The sequence below is a fragment of the Sinocyclocheilus grahami genome, unplaced genomic scaffold (genome assembly GCF_001515645.1).
Source record: "Sinocyclocheilus grahami isolate Dianchi unplaced genomic scaffold, SAMN03320097.WGS_v1.1 scaffold1058.1, whole genome shotgun sequence".
Taxonomy (NCBI): Eukaryota; Metazoa; Chordata; class Actinopteri; order Cypriniformes; family Cyprinidae; genus Sinocyclocheilus; species Sinocyclocheilus grahami.
This window is the reverse complement of record NW_015506237.1, coordinates 28,710-41,512: the sequence shown is the minus strand read 5'-3', so window position 1 is coordinate 41,512 and position 12,803 is coordinate 28,710.

Sequence of the window (12,803 nt, the reverse complement as noted above, 5' to 3'; positions counted from 1 at the left end):
TATTATTATTATTATTATTATACAATTTGCTATTATCAATCTAGTATTATGCTGTTAGGGTACTACTCATTACACACTACTCATTTTATTGTTATTGTCTATTCTGCAAGTGATATTCCATATTCTACTTGTTATTATTCATTTATTATTATTGTTGTTGTATTTTACATACCATAATTAAAGGATTATACATACATGGCATTCTGTATCATACTATACGCTATACTCTATTATCAATCTATTATTATGCTAATATATTATTGTACTACTTATTACTTTTTTATTGAATGTTATTCTTAATTATTATAAAAATGTTATACTACTGTAAATATATTATTTACTGTTGCATCTTCTATATTACAAATATATTTGCTGAACTGTTGCTGTGCCAAATCACACATGTATTTTCATAAAGCCATCAGTTATCTTTGTTATTGTCTGTTTTGGAGTATGTACCTGTAAATAATTGCATCAATTTAGTGCTATAAAAATATAGAAAGGAGCCTGCCAGTGTGAGGTGTGAGCGAGGTATGTTCTGACCTGAAGCACAAGAAAAGCTAAAATGGTGAGGTTAAACACAGACAATACTTTTTGAGAAGATGTAATTTACACAAGTGTGAGCTTTTGTAATTCCTTAGTTAAATTTATTTAATATCTAATTTAACTATCGAGATTTTAAGTATCTGGATTTTTTTTGTACACCACGTAGATCATAAACCACTGATATCCGTTGATAAAAACAAACGTTGTCATATTTTTATCCAGAAAAATCGCAGCTCTCCCTGTCCGTTGCGTTTGTTTATTGGGAACTCTTGCCCGCACCAATATGGCGGACGCGTTGACGTATCGCAGCAACGGACCGAAACGGCCAATGAGGCGTCTAGGTATTTATATGTCTATGGTTCAACGCACCACCATTTCCGTTTAAAAAACGTTTTGCACCGTTTTTGTCGGGGCTGAACGCAGCCCTGATACGATCGTTGAATTCACTGGCAGATGAAGTGGAGCGTGAACAGAGAAATATATTCCTATGGCGTTGGGACGGATTCTTTAATATGACGTTGCAATGTATGGCGAGTGAATCATGGCGGGGATAACCTACCGAAGTCGACAGTCGTGTACTTTTTACATGTGAGAAGGGGTAGAGAAATTGTGAAAACTCTTGAAACCATTCATATTTACTGTACAGCTCAGCTGAACATATTTATCTGTTTTCTTGTGTTTTTTCCAATGTTTTTTTTTTCTTGTTTGCTCAGCATTTTGCTGTTTTTAATAATTAATTGAAGACACTGTTTGTACTCTGCTTACTCACGTTTAGGAAAACAGTGAATGGTAATGATAGATATACATTGCTTTATTATGTTGTGGGGAGTGGTCTATAATTTCTTAAATTCATCATAATTACTAATTGAATCGTTAGAAGTTTTGGGCTGTCAGAATAGTAGCTGCATAAAAAATATTATGAATAAAATTCAGAATATGTTCATATTGTGATCCAATATGTAGCACCTGTGTACTCAAATGCAATACATAAGCTATTGGAGTTTTAGCTTCTCACGGAGTGGGAAATATAAAGTTATAAATATATAAAAAGAAATAAAAAATTACTGTATACTGGAGACCAGATCTTAGATAGTTACTCAGGTGAAGGAGATTCTTGCAAATGACAAAAGCTAAGTATTAAAAGTCTTCTTTCCTACTTTTTTTTTGTTGTAAAAATTATAAATTAGTTTAGAAATAAGTTGTAGTGGATCAAGCTGAGTTTGATAGTCTTTTATGAATAGTATTAATAAAAGTTAATTAATTGATTATACTTATTTTGAATTTGATAATTTCAGTTAAGAATACGCTTTTAATAATAATAAGAATCTGTACTATTTTAACGAAAGAATGACCAAAACCAAACCTACGCAGAGATTCAAACATAAACTCGTGTTCGACCGTATCAAAGGCCTTATAAAAGTCTAAAAATAAAATAATTACTTTATCGTTTATTAATTATAGTCTAGAATATCTAACATTAACCTTATATAATTTGCTATGTGCCTGCTTTTCATGAAGCCAGACTGGGAAACAGAAACAATTTCTTCTAAGCATGGCTTCAGTCTGTTTGCATAAAGGGAAGCTAACAATTTATAATCTGAATTAAGTAAAGTAATCGGGCGCCAATTATCTAAATACAGGGAATCTTTGTTAGGTTTTGGAATTAAAGTAATTAGTCCCTGCTTCATGGACTCAGTCAATTCACCTTTCCGTGCACAGTCTCTGAACACTTCTAAAGTAAACTTTTTATGTCTTGCCAAAAGGTCCTGTAGAATTCAAACGGCAGTCCATCTGGACCTGGACTTTTATTAAGGGGGGATTTATGAATAATAACATCCAACTCTTGCAACGACAAATCCATCTCACAAGAAGACATATTATCATCACTTATAATGGGTGTGAATGCCTGAACCCTCTCAAAAAAGCTATCAGAAATTTGTGGCTTAAATGTGGAAGCATGTGCCTATAAGCGGTTTTAACCAGGGAAATCATCAGTATAACAGCCTGTGAAGAATGTGTCAGTTACGTGACATTTACCTCAGGAAGATAAAACAGTCTAATCATATTGCCAAAACTATAAATACATTAGGCCTTTACATTTGTGTAGAATATAAACAAGTTTTTATAACAACCATTTAAATGACTATCGCCCGGTTTCACAGACAAGGCTTGAGCCTAATGCCTGACTAAAATCTGAGTCTGAGCTGTTTCAACTGAAATAAACTTGGTCTGTCTGATCTTAAAATATATCAGTGCCTTTATTTTGTCTCAAAATGCAGTAAAAACCATTAATGTTTTTTCTAAGGCACGTTTATAAAAATGACTTAAATGAGTCAATAATCATGCAGATTTATGTTACAAACTTATAGAATTGTACAGTAAGAAAGTTATTTCCTTTAACCAGGAAATTAACGTTCTTAGAATTGACAAGACGGTTGACCCTGAGTGGTCAGCTAAATATCTACAGTGGATCTAAAATATGAATAGTTAATTATAACTAGTTATGGTTAATTATTCATATTTCCCCATGAGCAAATTCGCTACATTTATAAAAATGACTTAAATGTCCTAATTGAACTATGTCCTAATTCTGGCTTAGTCTAAGCCCTGTCTGAGAAACCAGGCCTATATCTCAAAAATTAAGCATGTCACAATCACAAAATTAGTAAGCTTTTTTATAAAAAATGAAAGTTCACAATGTAGCCTAATAAGCCTAATTTTCCTTTAATAAAACTATGACTATGTTTTGTGCTTAAATTTATTATATTGAAAGATAAATATGATATAGTAAACGATAATAATTGTTTTAAATTATGTGCTGGTATTACTTTATGAACTGCGATTACATTACAAGTTGCCACAGTGTGTTCATAATGTAATACATTTCTCAAACAATAACCTACTACATTATGTGAAAAATTGTTATTACAGTGAAAAATTATTATTACATTATGAGCTCAAGATTTTATTACGTTTTGAGAAAATAATTACATTATGAACATTTTATTACAGTAATAATGTAATATATATTTTCGTATGTGCAGTTTTTACATTATGTGCAGTTATTACATTATGAGTTGCTACAGAGTGGCTCAGCATGCAAAATTCACTAGCCAATTTTCATTGGCGTCTTCTCTTAGACTCAGAGATGATTGGGGCTCACGAGAGAACCCCTAATGTCATCACGACATACTGTCTCCATTCCCTTCATCAGGGAATGTCTCGGTTGCGTACATAACCCTCGTTCCCTGATGGAGGGAACAGAGACGTTATGTCGTGACGACATTAGGGGTTTACTTGGGAGCCCCAATCATCTCTGAGAGAAGAAAGAGAGAAGAAAAGCATCCACTATCCAGTGGGCCAACCTCTGCTTGGAGACAGCCTTCCCTTTCTGCTGACCTCCGTAGCAGACAAGGAGCTGCTCATGCTTCTGATGCTTTGAGTGCGGTCCATGAATATACGCAATGCTCTTACGGGACACAGCAACACCAAGGCTGGATCTGCCTCCTCCGGGGGCAGCACTTGCAGGTTCACCAATTGGTCTCAGAAAGGGAGTGGTGGGAAGCTTGGGCATGTTTTCAGGCTGGGATCTCAGGACAACGTGAGAGTAGGCCAGCCCGAAAACAAGGCACTCTTCGCTCACTGAAAAAGCTTGGAGGTCCCAGACCCTCTTGATGGAGGTGAGTGCAATCAGGAGCGCTGTCTTAATAGACAGATATTTAAGCTCAACCGATTCCACTGGCTCAAAGAGATCCCTCTGAAGTCCAGCCAGGAGGGCACAAGGGGTGACCTAGGAGGATTTGAAAGTGTTTCAGTGGTACCACCGTTCTGCCTCTGAAGGAACTCAGGCAGTTCAGCACTCCATACCAAACTCTGTGCGAGTGGCACCAAAGGGACAATCAACATACAGCAGCTGGTGGTGCAGCAGTGGGGAGTCGTGCCAGATGGCCTAGAAGGCAGCGCGTTCTGTGTCCCAGGAGGGACTGGCTAGAGACGCGTGGAGAGGCAATGCGTCCCCGAACCGCAATCTCTTGGCCACTGGCGATAGGGGGCATCGTGGGTGAGAATGAAGACCAATCGATGAGCCAGATAACCCAGAGGAAAGGGAAAGTGCTCTTTTGTTGAAAAAGTGATTACCACTGGCCGTTGAGCAGAAACAAATAATTTTCCACCCAGCCCTCCCCCGGGGGAAGGAGCAGTGCTGTCCTCGCCACCGCCTGAAAAAGAGCAGCTTCCGGGTTGCCCATGTCAGGGCCGCTTCGTCATCTTCCTGGAGGACAGCAGACCGCTGGGCCTTCCTACGTGGAGCTCAATGCGCTAGCCTCTACGGTGTCTCAGCACCGGGCGGAGGAGCAGTGGAGGAAGTGGGAGGATGCCCACGGCGACGAGGCTAAGGCGCGGCCCGCGATGGAACGTGGCAGTAGGAGGATCACGTCGGGGCAGGATGTGCTGTACGGCCTCAGGACCGGGACGGGTTGTGGCAGAGGGGTCTGCTCCTTTCCCTTTAAGAAAAATCGCAGCGTTGCCATGGTCATATGCTCCTAGTAGAGGCACGAACCATCTATGAACGCAGCTTCAGCGTGCTGAATGCCCAGACACTAAAGACAATTAAATAAAACTACCGCAACCAAGAGGACACGGAAAGAACGGCATCTTTAATAAGACGCAAACAGTCTGTGAATTGCTCTTTTAGAGAAACTTCTCTTTTCAGCTGAAGCGCCCAGGGGAATCACTGAAAGGGACACCACTGTTCGCACCCTACTGCCAACCAGAACAGCACTCTGACACAAAGCAGATGAATGACTTTGTGTCAGCTTTCATAGAACCACTCGGCTCCGAAGCCTTATATACCCGTATGTACGGGGTGTGGCTCAGCATATAAATTCTACTAGCCCATTCTCATTGGCATTTTCTCTTAAACTCAGAGAGAATTGGGGCTCCTAAGTAAACCCTAATGTTGTCACGGCTAGTTTAAGTGTTTATGTAATTAATAAAATCTTACTTGTATCACATTTGACGTTGTTCATTGTTTGCTCATAACTGGAGTCCCTAATCATGCAGATTTATGCTACAAGCTCAGTTGTACAGTATGAAAGTTATTTCCCTTAACCAGAAAATTAATGTTCTTAGAATTGACAGACAGTTGACCCTGAGAGGTCAAGTAAATATCTACAGCGGATCTAAATGTTTATAATTAATTATAACTAGTTATGATTAATTATTCATATTTCCCCATGAGCTGATTCGCTACATGGTGCAAGTACTATAATACACTTGGATGCTTGGGGTGAATTTGCCTTTAATGTCCTCTTGAAAATGAATACAGTAATAGTGTGCAAAAGGCTCATTAATGTAGACGCACAGAAGCACTCTTTTCTCTATCGCGGGGACTTTTATTTTGGCGGAATGCCATTTCATTCTGTGGAGTGCTTCACAGCGCCTCGCAATCAAGTATTGCATCAGCCATCATTGGTCCTCAGCGGGAATGAGCCATGCGATTCCGTTACAAACGGCAATCATACGATTATCTTTATGTTCCTTTGAGTGTTTAAGTTTGTGTGCGTCCAGAGAGAAAACCACACCCACATACAGGAGTGTATGTTGACCCGTCAAAGGATATAAGGTTCAAGATGATACTGCTCTGCATCAGTATTAATGCTCATCTATAATATGTGCACAATCTGAGAAATGGATAATGCACTTTGCTATAACCTGGCTCCCCCTCTGCATATGCCTGTAACAATAAATCGGTTGAACTCGATTCCTTCTCTAGCTTTGGTGTTCTAACCGGCACACGCAGATCAACTCCACCTACTTAGCAATAGCTAGCACCTTACAGTCCTTAGCCCCTCAGCTACATTTGGTCCTTCGAGCCAGATTCATAGTTGTTCCATGAACATGCAACAAAGCGATGAAGCATCCTGGGTCCCATCAACTCGACCGAAGCGGCAGCGGAGACCGCCACAATATCTTGAGGATTATGAGGTTGGTCCACTGAGACAACAGACAACTTACCTCGCATAAGTTTGTTACAGCATATGAATGGGCAAGAGGGCTGGAGCACTCACCTTGAGGGAGCAGCTATGATGAGGCCGGTGGAAAGTGCACATACCTCAAGGCTTCCTCGTCAGGTGCAGTGGGATTCAGATATTAGTGAGCACAATGAAGAGTTCTCTCCTAGCTACGATGCACATTCAACTGGGCTACGCGCAGTGTGGATAGATACTCCTACACCCTATGCAGAGGGCAGGAATGAGCGGTATGAGATGTATAGAGAGGACACATCATCACGAAGATCCACAGAGAATATGCAGAGTAGCCCTGCACAGCTTTGGGGTGTAGAGAGCCTTAGTTAAGACACTGGAAAAGGCAAGACAAGAACTGTGGCCAGTACCACCCCCTCCTATAAAGGATGGCTTTCCAACACGAAAGGAAGAAGATGAGTATGAGGACTGGCTACCACCTCCACCATGGCCCTCTACTGAACCAGTGTCAATGCCTGCAAAGGGTGGGGAGAGAGAGATGGTCACCATCATAGACAGAATGATGAATGAACTCCAGCTAATGAGAGAGAGTGCTGTGGCCAGCTCAGTTACTCAAAGTCGTCTGTCTTCAACCCCTAAGAGACCACCCGTTAGGAAGCTACACGATACTCCGACTCAGTGGTCACAGTATTACTCACCAGTCACGAGCTGTCCTACTGGCATGGACTGGGTTGAATCTGGGCCTTTGTTTAAACGCTTACCAGGGCCTCACAGGAGTCAGCGTACCTCCTCCCGAAAATTACCATATCAGCCCTCATTAGCTACAATGGAAGAGAAGGAATACCGTGGGACAACGCCGAAAATCCCCCTCTTCATCCATAGGGACCCCATGGAATTCTCCAGACTGAAGCTGGCCCTAACGAATCTGTTGCCAAGGGATGCCAGTGAGCTTTTCAAATATCAGGTTGGAGGAGGCTATCCTTATAGCCGATTCATACATTAATTTGCCAATGCCATACTCCGATACAATGGTCGCGTTGAATGAGAAGTTTGGGCAGCCACATCACATCGCCTTAAAGAAGATTGCTGCTGTCATGGACTCACCAGAGATAAGGCGAGGAGATACAGCAGCCTTTGAGAGGTTTGCTTTGCAGGTTCAGTCACTAGTTGGCATGTTGAAAACCCTAGGCCCGGATGGAGAAGCAGAGCTAAGATGCTAAGTGGCTCCAGTATGAGTCGTGGTGTCAGGGTTACGACATCCCATCCAACACCCGAGTCCTAGGGTCTTTGAGCCACAAAGCTGAGAGGTGAATCAGTAGACCAGCGGCTACAGTGCTACATGGGGCAGAGAGCTCTGCAGAAAGTAAGGCTGTGAAGCAAGAGGGTCAGAGCCCCTCAGAGTCCAAAAGGCAAAGCAAGATAAAGCCATACTGCCCATATTGCGAGAGTTCAGAACACTTTCTGAATAAGTATACAGCCATACAGAAGCTCACAAGGGAGGAAGTTATAGAGTGGATCAAGGTGAATAAGAGATGCTGGAGATGTGGGAGGTCCCACCAAGCAACACAATGAACACCTGTCCAGCTGCAGAGCCACCCAAAGAAGAGAGTTGTCTGGTGAACACTAGTAGTGAGGTCCTTTACCTGGACCGGCCATCAGCTTCAAGTCGTGTACTATTAAAGGTCGTGAGAGTGCTTCTTCGGAATAAGGATCATACTCTTGACACTTACGCAGTATTAGACGAGGGATCGGAACGCACTATGCTCCTCCCAGAAGCTATTGACCGACTTGGATTGCAAGGCAGACAAGAGAATCTTGTCCTTCGCACAATACGGCAGGATGTCCAAACATTGAAGGGAACATCCGTCTCCTTCTGCATCTCACCCCTTGCACATCCCAGAAGAAGCTTTCGGATTACAGAGGCGTTCACATCACAGCGTCTCAGCTTGGCAGATCACTCATATCCCATCTCCATGTTGAAGAAGAAATATAAACATCTGTCAGGCCTCCCTATCAAAGCATTCGAGCATGCCAAGCCACTTGTATTGATAGGAGCGGATCACCCCATCTGCTTACCCCCATCGAGCCAGTGAGGTTGGGTCCACCAGGAGGGCCGGCGGCGATCCATACAAGACTAGGTTGGACACTTCAGGGGCCTGCCCAACTCATCCAATGGGCACCATGCGCACAACAGTGTCTTCTTACCAGTGTTCCATCACAGACTACAGAGTTGATGAGGAATGTTGAGAAGCTTTGGCAAATAGATGTGCTGCCATTCCAGAGTGACAAGTTGGTTGTCAGATCGAAGCAAGACAAGGAGGCAATGGAGCTCTTGGAAGGAAAGACTAGGAGAGTAGACGTCGTAGATGCCCCTATTCCAGACATCCAAAGAGGCCGTTCTGCCGAGCTTGAGGAGTACAGAGAAGCGATTGGCTAAGGACCCTCAGCGTGCCAAAGCTTACTGTGAGGCAATTAATCAGCTGGTACAATCCGGAGCAGTCAGGAAGCTAGGCCCCAATGAGATCTCGATGACTGGTGAATCGTGGTACATACCTCATCATCTAGTTAGCCATAATGGGAAGAATCGGCTCATCTTCAATTGTTCCTACCAGTTTCGTGGGCTGCACCTCAATGATGCCCTTCTTCCGGGACCGACCTTAGGTGCATCTCTCCTTGGTGTACTATTGCGCTTTAGGCAACAAGCAGTAACAATCTGCAGAGATATTAGGGGAATGTTCCATCAAGTCCAGCTTCTGCCAGAAGACCGGCCACTTCTCAGGTTCGTATGGAGAGATATGAAGCGTGAGAATCCCCCAGATATCTTCGAGTGGCAGGTCCATCTGCTCACCTTGTTGTGCCACCTTTGCTCTTCAACGGCATGTCAGAGATCACAGTGTTCCAGAGGATGGGGTCAGAGTCTCGGTTGAACGCTGCTTCTATGTTGATAATTGCCCTCAGAGCTTGCCGACTGCAGCTGAAGCCACAAGGTTGGTGGACAGTCTTAGGGAGATTCAGGCATCGGGGGGGTTTGAGATCCGCCAGTGGGCATGCAACATCCCAACTGTCATCGCACATCTACCAAAGGAAGCAAGGTCAGACAGTATGGAGCGCTGGCTCTCACACGATGACACTGGTCTGTCCGAGTCTACTCTTGGACTTAGTTGGCATTGGGAATCGGACATCTTGGGGTATTAGAGCTGCCTGCTGGACTATGGCACACTGACCATGTGCAATGTGTATAAAGTTCTGGCTCGACAGTACGATCCCCTAGGGTTCATATTACCCTACACAACCCGAGCCAAGTTACTTGTGCAAAGCATGTGGGATAAGCACCGTCACTGGGATGACCCACTCCTTCCTCAGGAGCTCCAGCAGGCTTGGAGAGAGTGGGAAGGCGAACTCCACCTGTTTTCTCGTATAACCCTACCTCGAGCTTATGTTCCAGCTCATGTGGCTCAAACCGCTGTCTCTCGACAGATCCACATATTCAGTGACGTTTCGGAGAAAGCCTATGGCTCAGTTTCTTACCTGCGTACCGAGGACGCTCAGGGCCAGGTCTTCCTGTCATTCCTGGCAGCAAGATCAAGAGTCGCTGCCCGGCGGCGACACTCAGTTTCACGTCTAGAGCTCTGCGGTGCTCTAACAGCAGCCCAGTTGGCAAAGGTGTTGGAGAATGAGCTGACCTTGAAGATTGACCAGATCATCCTTTGGAGCGATTCCACCACGGTGCTCACCTGGCTACAGTCAGAATCATGCCGTTTTAAAGTATTTGTGGTTACCCATGTAGCCGAAATCCAAGAACTCACAAACCCAGATGCCTGGCGCAACGTGGACTCATCACTGAATCCCGCTGATGATGTTACACGGGGTAAAACTTTAGCGGAACTTGCTTTGCCAAATCGCTGGAGCCAAGGGCCCTCGTTCCTCCACAAGAGACCCGACGCCTGGCCAACCCAACCTCCTAAGCTGCTTGATCCAGATTCTTCAGAATACAGAAAATCAGTCTCCTGCGGTATTGTGACTAACATGGACTGGCCATGTTCTCTACAAAGTGGCCAACACACTTGGAAGGATCTGGTTGAGTCTGTGGTGCGTGAGCTTCACGGGGCGGCTGGACAGGGTAACCCGGTTACTGCTTCAGATTACCAACAAGCAGAAATGGTGATCTACAAGAGAATCCAGCATGATTGTTTCCCAGAAGAACTGCACCACCTCAAGGAGGGCAAGCCGGTATCTAATAGCAGTCGCCTACTTACCCTGTCCCCGGAGTTAGACCCAAAGGATCTACCACCATCATACGTGTTGGTGGTAGATTGCGGCGGGCTGAAGCTCTTGATCTTGCATTCAGACATCCGATCACCCTGGATCCTAGACATCCAGCCACCAAGCTCCTTATAAAGTAGTATGACGTTTGTCTTTGCCACCCAGGACCTGAACGGGTATATGCAGAAATGCGCCGCATCTTCTGGATCCTGAGAGAGGCGATCCGTCATGTACAACATCTCTGTAAGGAGTGTAGAAGATGGAAGGCTAAGCCATCGGTGCCCAAGATGTCAGACTTACCCGCGGCCCGTCTATGTCTTCATAAGCCGGCCTTCTACTCCACAGGTGTAGACTGTTTTGGGCCTTTTTAGGTAAAGTTGGGACGCCGCTCTGAGAAGAGATGGGGCATCATTTACAAATGCCTCACCACACGAGCGGTGCACCTGGACCTCCTACACAGCTTGGATTCAGACTCCTTTCTAATGAGCCTCAGAAGGTTTATTGCCCGTAGAGGTACACCAGCTGAACTCTACTCAGACCAGGGCACTAATTTCAAGGCAGCAGAGAAAGAGCTGCGTGAGACATTTGATGGTCTATCCTCAGAGCTTCAGCAACTTCTAATGAAGCAGAAGATTGCCTTTCACTTCAACTCCCCAGCAGCTCCCCATTTCGGTGGAACATGGGAGCGAGAGATAAGATCGGTTAAATCCGCTTTGTATACAGTTATAGGAGCTCAGCCGGTCTCAGAAGAAGTTCTCCGTACCGTCTTGCTGGAAGTCGAGGCAATACTGAACACAAAGCCGCTAGGGTATACCTCATCCAATATTGCAGATCTGGATGCAATCACTCCGAACATCCTCTTGATGGGGTGGCTGGATGGTGCTTTACCCTAGGTGGTATACAACAAATGCGAAGGCCTGAGCACAAGAAGATGGAGGCACTGTCAGGTTTTAGCAGACCACTTCTGGTCTAGGTTCATAAGGTACTACCTGCCAACCTTACAGCACAGGCAAAAGTGGCATACCACCACAGTGGATCTTGCGGTCGACTCTGTTGTTCTGTTGATAGATCCGCAACTTCCTAGGGCTCTTTGGCCGATTGGCAAAGTAACTAAAGTACACCAGAGCCCTGATGGATGAGTAAGGTCAGCAGAAGTCCAGATTAAAGACAAAATCTACACCAGACCAGCTGCCCGCCTCATTCTCCTCCCTGTTATCCCAGACTCGGATGAGGAGATGGATTCTGCCGTAGGGCCTTCAGAAGAGGCTGATAAGTGAGCCTTTCCCAGGGGCAAATTGTACATAATTTGGGGGCGGCTGTGCAAAAGGCTAATTAATGCAGACGCACAGAAGCGCTCTTTTCTCTATCGCGGGTACTTTTATATTGGCGGTATGCCGTTTCATTCTGTGGAGTGCTTCACAGCGCCTCGCAATCAAGTATTGCATCAGACATCATTGGTCCTCAGCGGGAATGAGTCATGCGATTCCGTTACAAATGGCAATCATACGATTATCTTTATGTTCCTTTGAGTGTTTAAGTTTGTGTGCGTCCAGTGAGAAAACCACACCCACATACAGGAGTGTATGTTGACCCGTCAAAGGATATAAGGTTCAAGATGATACTGCTCTGCATCAGTATTAATGCTCATCTATAATATGTGCACAATCTGAGAACTGGATAATGGACTTTGCTATAACCTGGCTCCCCCTCTGCATATGCCTGTAACAATAAATCGGTTGAACTCGATTCCTTCTCTAGCTTTGGTGTTCTAACCGGCACACGCGGATCAACTCCACCTACTTAGCAATAGCTAGCACCTTACAGTTCTTAGCCCCTCAGCTACAAATAGCTAATACAAAGCGCATTCTAGCAGTTGCACCATTACACATTTTCAAACACTCTTAATAATCTTTCCTTTATAGGTTTGCTCGTTCTTTCAATTGAAGCCTGTTCACAGTCACCCTGGCTATTACTGTATTAATTTTCAAGTCATTTCACTGTACAGTTTTGGAG